Source organism: Scyliorhinus torazame, chromosome 5 (genome assembly GCF_047496885.1).
Source record: "Scyliorhinus torazame isolate Kashiwa2021f chromosome 5, sScyTor2.1, whole genome shotgun sequence".
Lineage (NCBI taxonomy): Eukaryota > Metazoa > Chordata > Chondrichthyes > Carcharhiniformes > Scyliorhinidae > Scyliorhinus > Scyliorhinus torazame.
In genome coordinates, this window is record NC_092711.1 from 245,044,797 (window position 1) to 245,060,172 (window position 15,376).

At 46.0% G+C, this 15,376-nt stretch overlaps 1 pseudogene; it reads left to right on the forward strand.

Moving 5' to 3' along the window:
• LOC140421001 (mitochondrial fission factor-like) overlaps window positions 1-15,376 on the forward strand; it is a 38,948-nt pseudogene that overhangs the window by 2,686 nt on the left and 20,886 nt on the right.

Sequence of the window (15,376 nt, forward strand, 5' to 3'; positions counted from 1 at the left end):
GTGCCCATGGATGTGCAGGTTAGGTGGGGTTACGGAGATAGGGGGGTGGGCCTAGGTAGGGTACCCTTTCGTAGGATCGGTGAAGACTTGATGGGCCGAATGGCCTCCTTCTGCACTCCAGGGATTCTATGGGATTCTATTACGCCCTAACAGTCCATTTTTATACTTCGTACAACCCTCCTCATAACTCTTAATTTAACCCTATTAGCATAACCTTCTATTCCTTTCACCCGTATGTATTTAACTTCTTGCTAAATGTATCTATGCTATTTGCCACCACTGTTCCTTGTGGTAGTGATGCCCATCTGAATGCCTACTTGACCTTTTAGTACCCCACCTGCAATGACTCTATTTAAAAGGTTTTGAAAAGAGAATATTCTTGAGATATGGGCAGTGAGTAAGATTGTATTTATTGTCTATCCCTAGTTGCTTTGAAACTGTACTGACGGACATCTGATTGAAGCACTTGTAGTAATGGTGCTCCCACAATGGCATTAACCCCTGGATGTTAAGCCAGTAATGATGAATGAAATATGTCTAAATTACAATTGTGATAGACTTGGGAACTGTGAGGTGGGGGTATTCCTAAGGCATTTTTTTCTTTCTCCTTGTTGATAAACATTACAGGGGAGAAAGCTGCTGTTGGAGTAACCTTGGTGAGGTCACTGTCGTGCATTCTGTAAACATTCAATACTGTGGGCGAGATTCTCTGGCCTCTGTGTGGCGTGTTTCTCGGCAGTTGCAGGCAACCTGCCATTGGTCGGTGGCAGGATCTTCTGTTTCCGCCTCTGTCATGTGGATTTCCCATTGAATCCACACCACGCTGCCTGTTCGGGTACACAGTGGGAGAATTCAGAATGTCCAATTCACCTAACAGCGTGTCTTTTAGGACTTAATAGCAGCAATAATGGCAGAATCCAACCCCTGTAATCACTTGTGAACTCGTTGATGTCTCAGCATGTTGAATAGAGCGTTGTAGATGGATTAACATAGGAGTTCCCAAACTTTGGGTCGCCGTCCCCCAAAAGGGAAGCAGCAATCACATTTGGGGTCGCAAGCTTCCACTCCAACAAGGCAGAAATAGTGACTGAGGAGGATACTGCCCAGTCCGAAGGCTCTGGCAGGACAGCCCTGAGCCCACTGGATGCCGCCAAACAGCAATAGGCGGAGCATGAGCCCAAAGCACCGTTTGACACCAGAGACCACTTTTAGCTGTGAATTTGAGTAGGATGTTTGTGTGCCAGTTTGACGCAGGAAGAGACTGACAAGCACAACTTAGTCACTGACGGCAGGAAAAAACTGAGGTCATGCAGCTGAGCCAAAAAGGAGAGTGGCAATTTCAGTCTTTCCTGTGCTTCTGCTCCTGTCTGCTTGTTGTACAGACCCTTTACCCCAGAACAGTGACTGTGCTTCTCAGGCACCGATAACCTGACCAAAAGAGGGGGAAAGGTGAGAGGTGCTGCTGATTGAGTCCATGTCATGTGGAGGAGGGGACGGGGGCGGCGGCGGAAGGAGGCGAATTGGGAAGCGGAGCTGCTGACTGAGTGGGGGTGAGGTGGGGCTGGGAAGAAGGTCAGTTGAGTGAGTGATGGGAGATGGAGCTAGAAAGAGCGGCTGCCGAGTGAGTGGGAGGAAGTGGGTTGGGAAGAGGTGCTGCTGAGTGATAGTTGGGGAAGAAGGGGAATTGGAAAGAGGGGCAGATGGGTGAGTTGGGGAGAAGGGTTGAGAAGCAGGACAGGTGTATGTGCAGAGCGGAGTAGGGTGTGAAAGCTGATTATAATGCAGGGGACAGATGGGGGAAGAGTGGCCTCATTGAGTTTCCTGTCACTGGAGTATATGAAGAGTGGGTTGAAACGTTTGTGAGTATATAAATAATGTTTTTGCGAAGTACTTTAAAACATTTGTTCTGTATTTATATGATGTATTATGTGCTGATCTACAATTCACAAAATTTAATAATTTAAGACTGAATGTTACCATGCTGCTTTATTGCTTTTGTCATTTGACAGTACCTTTAAGAAATGGATGTTTAAGCAATGTACCTTTAAGAAATTGAGCTGATCATATTACTGAAGTGATGTCAGAGGGTGGGGGCAGCTGAGCTCACTTCTGCTTTTGGTTTTAGTTTGAGAGAGCAGCTGGGTGTGTATGTGTGTTTTGCTGAGAGCTGCAGGAAGAAAACACAGAGCTGGTCTGTTGATGTCTGCAAATCCATAGACTATAAATATATTTAATGTAACCTCATATCTATTTTTGAAGGTTTGAAGTCTTTTGGATGTTTAAAAGAACAGTTTGAATGATTATTTAGGGTTGTAGTCTTTTGGGGTTCTCTTTAAAGTAATGGGTGTTAAGATATTCAATATTTGTTTTTAAAAGGTTAACTTGAGTTCATAGAATAAACATTGTTTTGTTTTTAAAACCATTTGTCCATAATTGCTGTATCACACCTGGAGAGTACGCCGTGTGCTTCCCAAACCACAATCTATTAAAAGTTGTGGGTCGGTTGAACTCCATGAAACACTTTGGGGTTCTGTAAACTCGGACCCATAACACTTTTTGTTTTTACTGGTGTATGGGGTCACATTAATTTCAAAGTGTTAAAATGGGGTCACATTGAAATATAGTTTGGGAAGCAGTTTTAGAAGCTTTGAGAATCCTAAGGTGGTGCTACTCACCGTGACACTGGTGTGGTCTTGTGGCCAAGGTTTTATTTCCATAAATTTAAAGTACTGAATTAGTTTTTCTCCAATTAAGGGGCAATTTAGCCTGGCCAATCCACCTAACCTGCACATCTTTTGGGTTGTGGGGGTGAAACCCACGCAGCCATGGGGAGAATGTGCAAACTCCACACGGACAGTGACCCAGGGTCGGAATTCGAACCCGGGCCCTCACCGCCCCAGTCCCAGTGCTAACCATTGTGCCACATGCCACCCTCTTGTAGCCAAGGTTTTAATATGATTATTCCAGTTGTAACCTTTGACAATGGTGTCTTCCAAGATTTTGACAGTTGGATACTTGATATCAGTGGTAACAGGGAAGGTTGGAGTGCTGCTGGGATTTTTCTTGTTGGAAATTGGATTGTGTGACTTGCAACACGAATGCAGCACGAATGTTATCTTGTACATGACAGCCCAAGCCTGGATATTATTGTTGACTGCATTAATAATAATAATCTTTATTAGTGTCACAAGTAGGCTTACATTAATGCTGCAATGAAGTTACTGTGAAAAGCCCCTAGTCGCCACACTATGGCACCTGTTCGGGTACATTGATGGAGCATTTAGAATGTCCAATTCACCTAACAGCACATCTTTCAGGACTTGTGGGAGGAAACTGGAGCATCCTGAGGAAACCCACGCAGACACATGAAGAACATGCAGACTCTGCACAGACAGTGACCCAAGCTGAGAATCGAACATGGGACCCTGGTGCTGTGAAGCAACAGTGTTAACCACTGTGCTACCGTGCCCTCCTCTGTTCATTGACCTACATTGGCTCTTGGTTTAACAATGCCTCAAATCTAAAATTCACATTCTTGTTTTCAAATCCCTCCATTGCCTCACTCCTCCCTATTATGTAATCTCTACTCTGTCTGTTTGAGAATTAACAGTGTTAATTGCTCCACCATTGGTGGGCCTACCTTTAGCTGCTTAGGCAAAGTCAACGACAGTGCTATAAAGTGGCACTTGGTCAACCAATAACCTGTGCAACAGTGTTAAGTTTGGATTCTGTCAGAACTATTTGGTTCCAGACCTCTCTTGTTCAAACATGGGCAAATGAGCTGAATTCTAGAGGTGAAGTTAATGTAACTGCCCTTATCATCAAGGCAGTATTTGACCGAATGTTACTTTAAGGAGCCCTACTAAAATTTTGAAATCAACAGGAAATGCATAAAACTGTCCTCTGGCTGGCGTCCATAACTAGCACAAAGATAATGATTGTAGTAATTGGACAACAACCAACTCAGCCCTAGGACATTGTTGTAGGAGTTGCTCAGGACAGCATCCTGGCCCAACCATCTTATGTATGAATGACCTCGCTCTCATAAAACTGGACGGACTACCTGGCATTGACCTAGGCACTGGAAGAAACAAGGACATGCCCTGCTCAGTCAAACTGCTGTTGTGTCAATATGTCATGGAAATAAATGCGAAACGTTATGTGTCAAAACTTGTTAGTTTTAAAATGGGCTTTCTGCTTAACCAAACGAAGATGGCTGCTACAAGTCACATAACCACAGAATTGGCCCTTTTTTCCTGGAAGTTACCAACAAGAGTTTAAAGAACAAAAGAATCGTCCTCTCATCATCATGGAATCTCACACCAAGTTGTAGCGACATTGCAATCACAAAACCAGGATATTTGCAGATCAAAGGTTGTTGTGCCTACAAATTGTTAATATACCCATCTCTTATCTGGGACTGCCCAAGTCCATTTCAAAATGTACCTTGAACAACTTACCCCTCCAGCAGAGTCAAAGGGTCTGCCTATAGAATGGCTTCCTGACATAAGAAACTCAATATGGATTAGTTACTCTTTCAAAAGCTAATAGCTGGGATATTAGCAATCCTTAAATCAAAACCAATTCCGGATGCGAGATAAACATTGCTTTTGAAATCATTGTGGAGAAAGAAGTTCACATGACTCAAGCGACCATTTTGAAATCTCTATATTCCTTTGAGATTTGAGAACTCCTCAGTCTACTGTTTAACATCCAGCCAGTGAACACCAAGAACGTGAACTCCAGGCTGAAGCCTGTATCTTGAAACATGAATCTGCTGGAAGATTTCCCACCAGTGCCTGCAGAACTAATCCAGTGTCTGTGTACCAACTTCATCTTGCAGTATCAGCACAAATTGTAAAGAGAACTCTACAACTTTGGTCTTCAGAACTCTTCAGTGAAAGAACTCGATGGAGTCTGATAATTATGTAAACCAAGATTCATTTCTGTGGTTCTTTTATTGTTACTATCCATAGCTCTAAACCTTTTTTCTTTAAAAAAAAATAAATTTAGAGTACCCAATTATTTTTTCCAATTAAGGGGCAATTTAGTGTGGCCAGTTCAACAACTTTGCACATCTTTGGGTTATGGGTGAAACCCACGCAGACACGGGGGAGAATGTGCAAACTCCACACGGACAGTGTTCCGGGGCCGGGATCGAACCTTGTTTTCGTTGAAAATTCACAGGTCTGGTGCAGCTTGTTGTATGTTACTTAAATGTTGTTTATAACAATCACAACCTTTTGCTGTGTGATTTAGACAGTCTTACTCTGCTGCCGAGATGCTTCATTAAGGTCACAATCTCAAACTGCTGTAAGTTCTGAAGTCAGTTTAAGGTTTATTGCTGTTTAAGGTAAGTTTACAGATTGATAGATGCTTGAAAATGTTCCACTCTGGTAAAATGAACCAGTCTGAAATGACTGCTTTTCCTTGTTTTTGATACTTTGAATTGCGATAAGTATGCAATTGATCTAAGACTTTTTAATGTATAGTTAAAAGAATAATAATAGGCAACAGCAATCATTTTGTTTCAAATTAGAGAATTTGTTAATTGTTTGAAGAATGCACTTTTCTCTTCAGAAACAGAAATGCAGGATATTGGCGCAAGACCGTACTTATATGGTTGGTTCCACAACAACCCATCAATAACGGATCCTCCACCACTCAGCATCTCTCCTAACCTAATGTTTGGACCAACCCATGCTTTGAATGTGGACCGACCCGAGAGTCCATTGCAGGTGCATTAACATTAACAATGTGTCCTTTCATAAAGTATAGATGTACGTTGACTATTGACAATTTAATTCTATTATGCCATTCCAATCTCCCCACTGAAGGCAAAGACTTTAGGAATAGAAAGAAGAACGTGGATTTTTATAATGCCTTTCATAACCTCAGGATATCCCAAAGTGTTTATAGCTAATGAAATACTTTTGAAATGTACTTACTGTTGAAATGTAGGTAAACATTGCATCCAATTTTCACAAATAAAGTTTGACAAATATCAATCAAGACAATTGAGCAGATAATTTATTTTAGTCGTGTTATTTGAGGAATCAATATTGGCTGCAATAACAGAAGAATTCCTATGCTCATGGTTGAAAAGTGCCATGGGATCGTCTATATTCACCTGAGATGAGGTCTTGTTTTAACATCATTGAAATACAAGATCCGCAACAGTGTAGCATTCCCGTCGTACTGCACTGGAGTATTAGCCTGGATTATCTGCTCAAATCTGTGGATTTGGACCTGAATGCATGACCTGCTGACTCAGAGCTAAGCTTGCTGTTCAGCTTTTGAATTCAGTTGGATAGGTTTAGTCGGTTCTTGGTTGTAAAGTATTCATTGAAGTTTTGAGGTGGGAGGGAGGAGAAAGAATATTCTGTGAACTCCCCTTAGTCTAGCATGTGCTGCCTGAAGGAAGTTGGTGGCCAATGACAACAAAGAGTAGAAATTAATGAAATGTTCAAGAGTTATTGTTATAAATTAATTCTGGAGATATCCATGTGGTCTACCTTTTGGAAAAACTACTTTCTTCAGGAAACAGTGCACTTTTAAAATGAATAACCTGAATTTATTTTGTAGATATCTCCTTTATAAAAAAAATTAATTCATAGGAGTTGGGCGTCATTGGCGAGGCCGGATTGCTATTGTTTAACCCTGGTTACCCTGATTAGTTGGTCGAATTTCTACTTTTGAATTGAATTCACCCGAGTAAGAAGGAAGCACTCAGCATTATATGTTGTTTTGTCACAGATGGCTACCTCCCAACATTCTAGTAGACCACGAACACTAAGTGAGAATGAAATTTGTCTATCGAGTGCGTCCAAGCGGCAGAGGAATTTGTAAGTACAAAATGTTTACGGTGTCTGTTTGTTGTCATGTCATGCAGCCAAATCTGCACAGCTATAATAATGATGAAGTCTACCATGCTCAGAGACTGGAATGGAGGGTAGTCTAATATGGAAAGGAAAATTTGACAACCTTACTGAAACCAGTTATTTTAGAAGTTGGGCCCTCAGCTATTAGAGAAGGTCTCAAGTGGTTTATGAATATTTTACTCATAGGTGGAATAAACCTGATCAGACTACTCTTCAGTATATACAGATTTAAAGTGATTGGAAGAAGGATTGGAGGGATTTTAAGAAAAGAATTTCACCCAGAGGGTGGTAGGAGCCTTGAATTTGCTGCCCCAATTGTTGGTTGAGGTACAAATCCTCAACTAATCTAAAAGGTATTTGGATCTACACTGAAGTACTGTAACCTGCAAGACTACGGACTGGGTGCTGGAGGTTGGAATTGGAATGGATGGCTGGTTATTTTCAGCAGGTGCAGTCATGGTGGGCTGAATGGTCCCTTTCTGTGCCTTAACTTTTCTATGGTTCAATAATTCGACATACCCCCTTAATATTACAAGTAAATTGAGTGTGAGGGTAGCTCAGCACATCATTATTTTACATCAGGGATTGTACCTCGTGCCCAGGCTGTTAAGTACAAATGCAAAATGAGTTTGACCTAGATTTTCGTTGGCATGGCCCATAATAAACATTTCACAGATAATCTGAGTCTAAAAGGATGGTTAGTGTGGGATTTGAAAATGCTACATTCAAGAGCTGCTCTTTTGCACTCAGAGTTAGGAATATTGATGGCAGTGTAGAGATAAAACCAGCTCAAAATGCCAAAATTATCCCATTCTCTTTCAAAAGCAATCCTCCGTTTTATGAACACACAACATTTATCATAAAATTAACTCTACAGGCAAACACTATTAGCGGGAGATGGTGGCGTAGTGGTCACTGGACTAGTAATCCAGGGTAATGCCGGCAGATGGTAAAATTTACATTCAATTTAGAAAAATCTGGAAATAAAAGTCTAACGATGACCATTGTCAATTATCATTAAAAACCCATTTGGTTCACTAAAACATGTAGGGAAGGAAATCTGCCATCCTTACCTGGTCTGTTCTACATGTGACTCCAGGTCCACAGCAATGTTGTTGACTCTTTATATGCCCTCTTAAATGGCCAAGTAAACCACTCTGGTCAAGGGCAATTCGGATGGGCAACAAATGCTGGCCCAGCCAGCAGTGCCCACATCCCATGAATTAGTGGGCAGCATGGTAGCACAGTTGGTTCACAGCTCCAGGGTCCCAGGTTTAATTCCTGGCTTGGGTCACTGTCTGTGCGGAGTCTGCATGTTCTCTCCGTGGCTGCGTGGGTTTCCCCCGGGTGTTCTGGTTTCCTCCCACAGTCCAAAGATGTGCAGGTTAGGTGGATTGGCCATGCTACATTGCCCTCGTGTTAGGTGGGGTTACTGGGCTATGGGGATGTGTGAGCTTAAGTGGGGTGCTCTTTCCAAGACCCGGTGCAGACTCGATGGGCCGAATGGCCTCCTGCACTGTAAATTCTATGATACTTTCAAAACAAAATTACCACCAAGTTCTGACGGTATGGCCATTGAGAATTCCACCAATTAAAGACCCATAGAACCATGGTTTTGGATATAAATAAAAGATAGAAGTCTTTTTTTAAAAAAATATTTTATTGAAAATTTTTGGTCAACCATCACAGTACATTGTGTATCCCTTACACAATAATATAACAGTATAAATAACAATGACCTGTTTTATAAACAAAGAATAAATAATATATAACAAAAACGAAAACTAAAACTAAATGGCAACTGCCTTGTCTCAGATAAACACTCTCCAAAAATATGATTTAACAGTCCAATATACAATTATTTATAGCAACGACCTATACATATTATACATATATATTAACAACCCTGAGAGTCCTTCTGGTTCCTCCCCCCCCCCCCCCCCGCCCCCCCGCCCCCCCGGGCTGCTGCTGCTGCCTTCTTCTTTTCCATTCCCTCTATCTTTCTGTGAGGTATTCGATGAACGGTTGCCACCGCCTGGTGAACCCTTGAGCCGATCCCCTTAGGACGAAGTTAATCCGTTCCAGCTTTATGAACCCTGCCATGTCATTTATCCAGGTCTCCACCCCCGGGGGCTTGGCTTCCTTCCACATCAACAGTATCCTGCGCCGGGCTACTAGGGACGCAAAGGCCAAAACATCGGCCTCTCTCGCCTCCTGCACTCCCGGCTCTTGTGCAACCCCAAATATAGCCAACCCCCAGCTTGGTTCGACCTGGACCCCCACTACTTTCGAAAGCACCTTTGTCACCCCCACCCAGAACCCCTGTAGTGCCGGACATGACCAGAACATGTGGGTGTGATTCGCTGGGCTTCTCGAGCATCTCGCACACCTATCCTCTACCCCTAAAAATTTACTGAGCCGTGCTCCAGTCATATGCGCCCTGTGTAACACCTTAAATTGAATCAGGCTTAGCCTGGCACACGAGGACGATGAGTTTACCCTACTTAGGGCATCCGCCCACAGCCCCTCCTCAATCTCCTCCTCCAGCTCTTCTTCCCATTTCCCTTTCAGCTCATCTACCATAATCTCCCCCTCGTCCCTCATTTCCCTATATATATCTGACACCTTACCGTCCCCCACCCATGTCTTTGAGATCACTCTGTCCTGCACCTCATGCGTCGGGAGCTGCGGGAATTCCCTCACCTGTTGCCTCGCAAAAGCCCTCAGTTGCATCTACCGGAATGCATTCCCTTGGGGCAACCCATCTTTCTCGGTCAGCGCTCCCAGACTTGCGAACTCCCCATCCACAAACAGATCTTTCAGTTGCGTTACTCCTGCTCTTTGCCATATTCCAAATCCCCCATCCATTCTCCCCGGGGCAAACCTCTGGTTATTTCTTATCGGGGACCCCACCAAGGCTCCCGTCTTTCCCCTATGCCGTCTCCACTGTCCCCAAATTTTCAAAGTCGCCACCACCACCGGGCTTGTGGTGTATTTCTTCGGTGAGAACGGCAATGGGGCCGTCACCATAGCTTGTAGGCTAGTCCCCCTACAGGACGCCCTCTCCAATCTCTTCCACGCCGCTCCCTCCTCTTCTCCCATCCACTTACTCACCATTGAGATATTGGTGGCCCAGTAGTACTCACTTAGGCTCGGTAGTGCCAGCCCCCCCCTATCCCTACTACGCTGTAAGGATCCCTTCCTCTCGGGGTCTTCCCGGCCCACACAAAACTCATGATACTCTTTTCGATCCTTTTGAAAAAAGCCTTCGTGATCACCACCGGAAGGCACTGAAACACAAAGAGGAATCTCGGGAAGACTACCATTTTAACCGCCTGCACCCTCCCTGCCAGTGACAGGGATACCATGTCCCATCTCTTGAAGTCCTCCTCCATTTGTTCCACCAATCGCGTTAAATTTAACCTATGCAATGTACCCCAATTCTTGGCTATCTGGATCCCCAAGTAACGAAAGTCCCTTGTTACCTTCCTCAGCGGAAAGTCCTCTATTTCTCTGCTCTGCTCCCCTGGATGCACCACAAACAACTCACTTTTCCCCATGTTCAGTTTATATCCTGAGAAGTCTCCAAACTCCCGAAGTGTCCGCATTATCTCTGGCATCCCCTCCGCCGGGTCCGCTACATATAACAACAAATCATCCGCATACAGAGATACCCGGTGTTTTTCTCCTCCTCTAAGTACTCCCCTCCACTTCTTGGAACCCCTCAATGCTATTGTCAGGGGCTCAATCGGCAGTGCAAACAATAATGGGGACAGAGGGCATCCCTGCCTTGTCCCTCTATGGAGCCGAAAGTATGCAGATCCCCGTCCATTCGTGACCACACTCGCCACTGGGGCCCTATACAACAGCTGCACCCATCCAACATACTCATCTCCAAAACCAAATCTCCTCAGCACCTCCCACAGATAATCCCACTCCACTCTATCAAATGCTTTCTCGGCATCCATCGCCACCACTATCTCCGCTTCCCCCTCTGGTGGGGGCATCATCATTACCCCTAGCAGCCTCCGTATATTCGTATTCAGCTGTCTCCCCTTCACAAACCCAGTTTGGTCCTCATGGACCACCCTCGGGACACAATCCTCTATCCTCATTGCCATTACCTTGGCCAGAATCTTAGCGTCTACATTTAGGACGGAAATAGGTCTATAGGACCCGCATTGCAGCGGGTCCTTTTCCTTCTTTAGGAGAAGCGATATCGTTGCCTCAGACACAGTCGGGGGCAGCTGTCCCCTTTCCTTTGCCTCATTAAAGGTCCTCACCAGTAGCGGGGCGAGCAAGTCCACATATTTCCTGTAAAATTCAACTGGGAATCCATCCGGTCCCGGAGCCTTCCCCGCCTGCATGCTCCTAATCCCTTTCACTACTTCCTCTATTTCAATCTGTGCTCCCAGTCCCACCCTTTCCTGCTCCTCCACCTTGGGAAATTCCAGCCGGTCCAGAAAGCCCATCAGTCTCTCCCTCCCATCCGGGGGTTGAGCTTCGTATAATTTTTTATAAAATGCCTTGAACACTCCATTCACTCTCTCCGCTCCCCGCTCCATCTCTCCTTCCTCATCCCTCACTCCCCCTATTTCCCTCGCTGCTCCCCTCTTCCTCAATTGGTGGGCCAGCAACCTGCTCGCCTTCTCCCCATATTCGTACTGTACACCCTGTGCCTTCCTCCACTGTGCCTCTGCAGTACCCGTTGTCAGCAAGTCAAATTCTACGTGTAGCCTTTGCCTTTCCCCGTACAGTCCCTCCTCCGGTGCCTCCGCATATTGCCTATCCACCCTCAGAAGTTCTTGCAGCAACCGCTCCTGTTCCCTACTCTCCTGCTTTCCTTTATGTGCCCTTATTGATATCAGCTCCCCTCTAACCACTGCCTTCAGCGCCTCCCAGACCACTCCCACCTGGACCTCCCCATTATCATTGCGTTCCAAGTACTTTTCAATGCACCCTCTCACCCTTAGACACACCCCCTCATCTGCCATTAGTCCCATGTCCATTCTCCAGGGTGGGCGCCCTTCTGTTTCCTCCCCTATCTCCAAGTCCACCCAATGTGGAGCGTGATCCGAAATGGCTATAGCCGTATACTCCGTTCCCCTCACCTTCGGGATCAACGCCCTTCCCAAAACAAAAAAGTCTATTCGCGAATAGACTTTGTGGACATAGGAGAAAAACAAAAACTCCTTACTCCTAGGTCTGCTAAATCTCCACGGGTCTACTCCTCCCATCTGCTCCATAAAATCTTTAAGCACCTTGGCTGCTACCGGCCTCCTTCCAGTCCTGGACCTCGACCTGTCCAGCCCTGGTTCCAACACCGTATTGAAATCTCCCCCCATTACCAACTTTCCCACCTCTAGGTCCGGGATGCGTCCTAGCATACGCCTCATAAAATTGGCATCATCCCAGTCCGGGGCATATACGTTTACCAAAACCACTGTCTCCCCCTGTAGTTTGCCACTCACCATCATGTATCTGCCCCCGCTATCCGCCACTATAGTCTTTGCCTCAAACATTACCCGCTTCCCCACTAATATAGCCACCCCCCTGTTTTTCGCATCTAGCCCCGAATGGAACACCTGCCCCACCCAACCTTTGCGTAGTCTCACCTGGTCTATCAGTTTCAAGTGCGTTTCCTGTAACATAACCACGTCTGCCTTAAGTTTCTTAAGGTGTGCGAGTACCCGTGCCCTCTTTATCGGCCCGTTCAGCCCCCTCACGTTCCACGTGATCAGCCGGGTTGGGGGGCTTTTTACCCCCCCCTTGTCGATTAGCCATCCCCTTTTTCCAGCTCCTCACCCGGTTCCCACGCAGCTGTGTCCCCCCCAGGCGGTGCCCCCCCCGCCCATCCCGCAGGATTAATAACATAAAACTCCTCTTTCCCCCCTTTTTACCCCCCTCTTCGCCCCCCATACTCGCCCCACCACTTTGTTTCAAACGTTCTTTTTTTAATAATCCGCTCATTCCAATTTTTCTTCCACGATAAAAGTCCACGCCTCATCCGCCGTCTCAAAGTAGTGATGCCTCCCTTGATATGTGACCCACAGTCCTGCCGGTTGCAGCATTCCGAATTTTATCTTCTTTTTGTGAAGCACCGCCTTGGCCCGATTAAAGCTCGCCCTCCTTCTCGCCACCTCCGCACTCCAGTCTTGGTATACGCGGATCACCGCGTTCTCCCACTTACTGCTCCGAGTTTTCTTTGCCCATCTAAGGACCATCTCTCTATCCTTAAAACGGAGGAATCTCACCACCATGGCTCTAGGAATTTCTCCTGCTCTCGGTCCTCGCGCCATCACTCGATATGCTCCCTCCACCTCCAGCGGACCCGCCGGGGCCTCCGCTCCCATTAATGAGTGCAGCATCGTGCTCACATATGCCCCGACGTCCGCTCCCTCCGCACCTTCAGGAAGACCAAGAATCCTTAAGTTGTTCCTCCTCGCGTTGTTCTCCAGCGCCTCCAGCCTTTCCACACATCGTTTATGGTGTGCCTCGTGCATCTCCGTCTTCACCACCAGGCCCTGTATGTCGTCCTCATTCTCGGCAGCCTTTGCCTTCACGACCCGAAGCTCCCGCTCCTGGGTCTTTTGCTCCTCCTTTAGCCCTTCGATCGCCTGTAATATCGGGGCCAACAGCTCCTTCTTCATTTCCTTTTTGAGTTCTTCCACGCAGCGTTTCAAAAACCCGTGTTGTTCAGGTCCCCATATTAAACTGCCACCTTCCGACGCCATCTTGGTTTTTGCTTGCCTTCCTTGCCGCTGCCCTAAAGGATCCACCGCAATCCGGCCACCTTCCTCTCCTTTTTTCATCCGTATCCAGGGGGGAGTCCCTTCTGGTTCACCGCACAGTACTTTTAGCCGTTAAAATTGCCGTTGGGGCTCTTATTAAGAGCCCAAAACTCCGTTCCACCGGGAGCTGACGAAACGTGCGACTCAGCTGGTCATCGCCGCACCCGGAAGTCAAGATAGAAGTCTTTTGAGGCACCAATAAATTTGAAATTTCCATATTGTCACGAGATTACCTGTTGGCCATCGAACAGCACAATCTCAATTTTCCCTTCCTGATCCTTTGCTGATGGCCTTTGAATCCTGCCTTGATAACTTCTCTTATCCTCTGGTAGTTCTTTTTTTTTTTACAACAGTCTTCTTTATAATTGTTGCTGTATGCCTCACTGCTAAACCCTATAAATAATGTATTTTTTAATAACTGCCATATCTAACACCATAGCTATGGGCATTGACTCCCAAGCAACTGCTACTGTGCACATGTCTTTCTAATCCAAAATTAAATTTTGGATAGATATGTACAATGCATGTGTTAACAAGTCTATATTGTGCAAAAAGAAATATTTGCATTTATATAGTGTCTTTCATGATCTTTCTCACAACCACTGTACTTTACAGCTAATTAATTATCTTTCAAAGGTAGTCACTGTTGTAATGTAGGAAACAGCTAGTTTATATACAGAAAGTTCACTCAACCATGTGATAATGGTCAGATAATTTGTTTTTGAACTTCCGGTGATGGGGATGTGCTGAGCGGACGCAAGAATGGTGGCTCTCCTCCTGGAAGTTTGAATTTGGCATTTTTGCCCCAAAATAGGCTACTGAGAAAGGGGAAAAAAAACCCTATTCCCCCTTCATGACCACAGTTACCGAAAATGCCCGCAAATAATTCTAGGGGCCGAAAAGACGGCAGGATCAGTAAAAGCCTGTATAAGAAATACGGGTCGACAACGAGCATGTGGAATGGGATGGAGCTGGCTGTACCCGAACAGGCCAAATCGCTTAGGCACATGCCGGACTACCTTCCGATAAGAGAATGAATGGACCTCCTAATGTAGGAGCTCCTAAAGCACAGAGATGCCATCAAACTAGAGATGATGGCAACGGTGAAGGCGGTGGTAGCAGATGCCCTGGCCCCTTCAAGGTGACGGTGAAAAAGATGGAGCAATGACTGGAGGGGCAGGAGGCAACCATCAAGGAGCTGGAGAAGACAGCAACCGACCAGAGTGACCGGATTGCCTCATCAGAGACAGAAGTGGCAAGGTTGCTGTCGACCCAGGGAACGCTGAAAGGGAAGGTCGAGGACCAGGAGAACCGGTCGTGACGCCAACATCTCCGCATTGTGGGCCTACCAGAGGACATCGAAGGCAGGAGCCCCATGGAGTAGGTGGTCCAAATGCTGAGTAAACTGATCGGGGGGGAAAAGTTTCCCAAATGGCCAGAGGTAGACGGAGCCCACAGATCAATCCTGCCGAGGTCCAAAACGGTGTAGGTGCCCGGGCCGTCATCGTGAAGCTACACCGGAGAAGATCCTGAACTGGGCAAGGCACAAATGATCCTGTAAGTGGGAGGGGCAATTAATCCATGTCTACGAAGATATCGGCACAGACCTGGCCAGGCGCCTGGCTGAATTCAACACAGCTCAGGCAGCCCTGTACAAGAGCAAGGTGCAGTTAGGGATGCTGTACCTGGCTAAGCTCTGGGGGG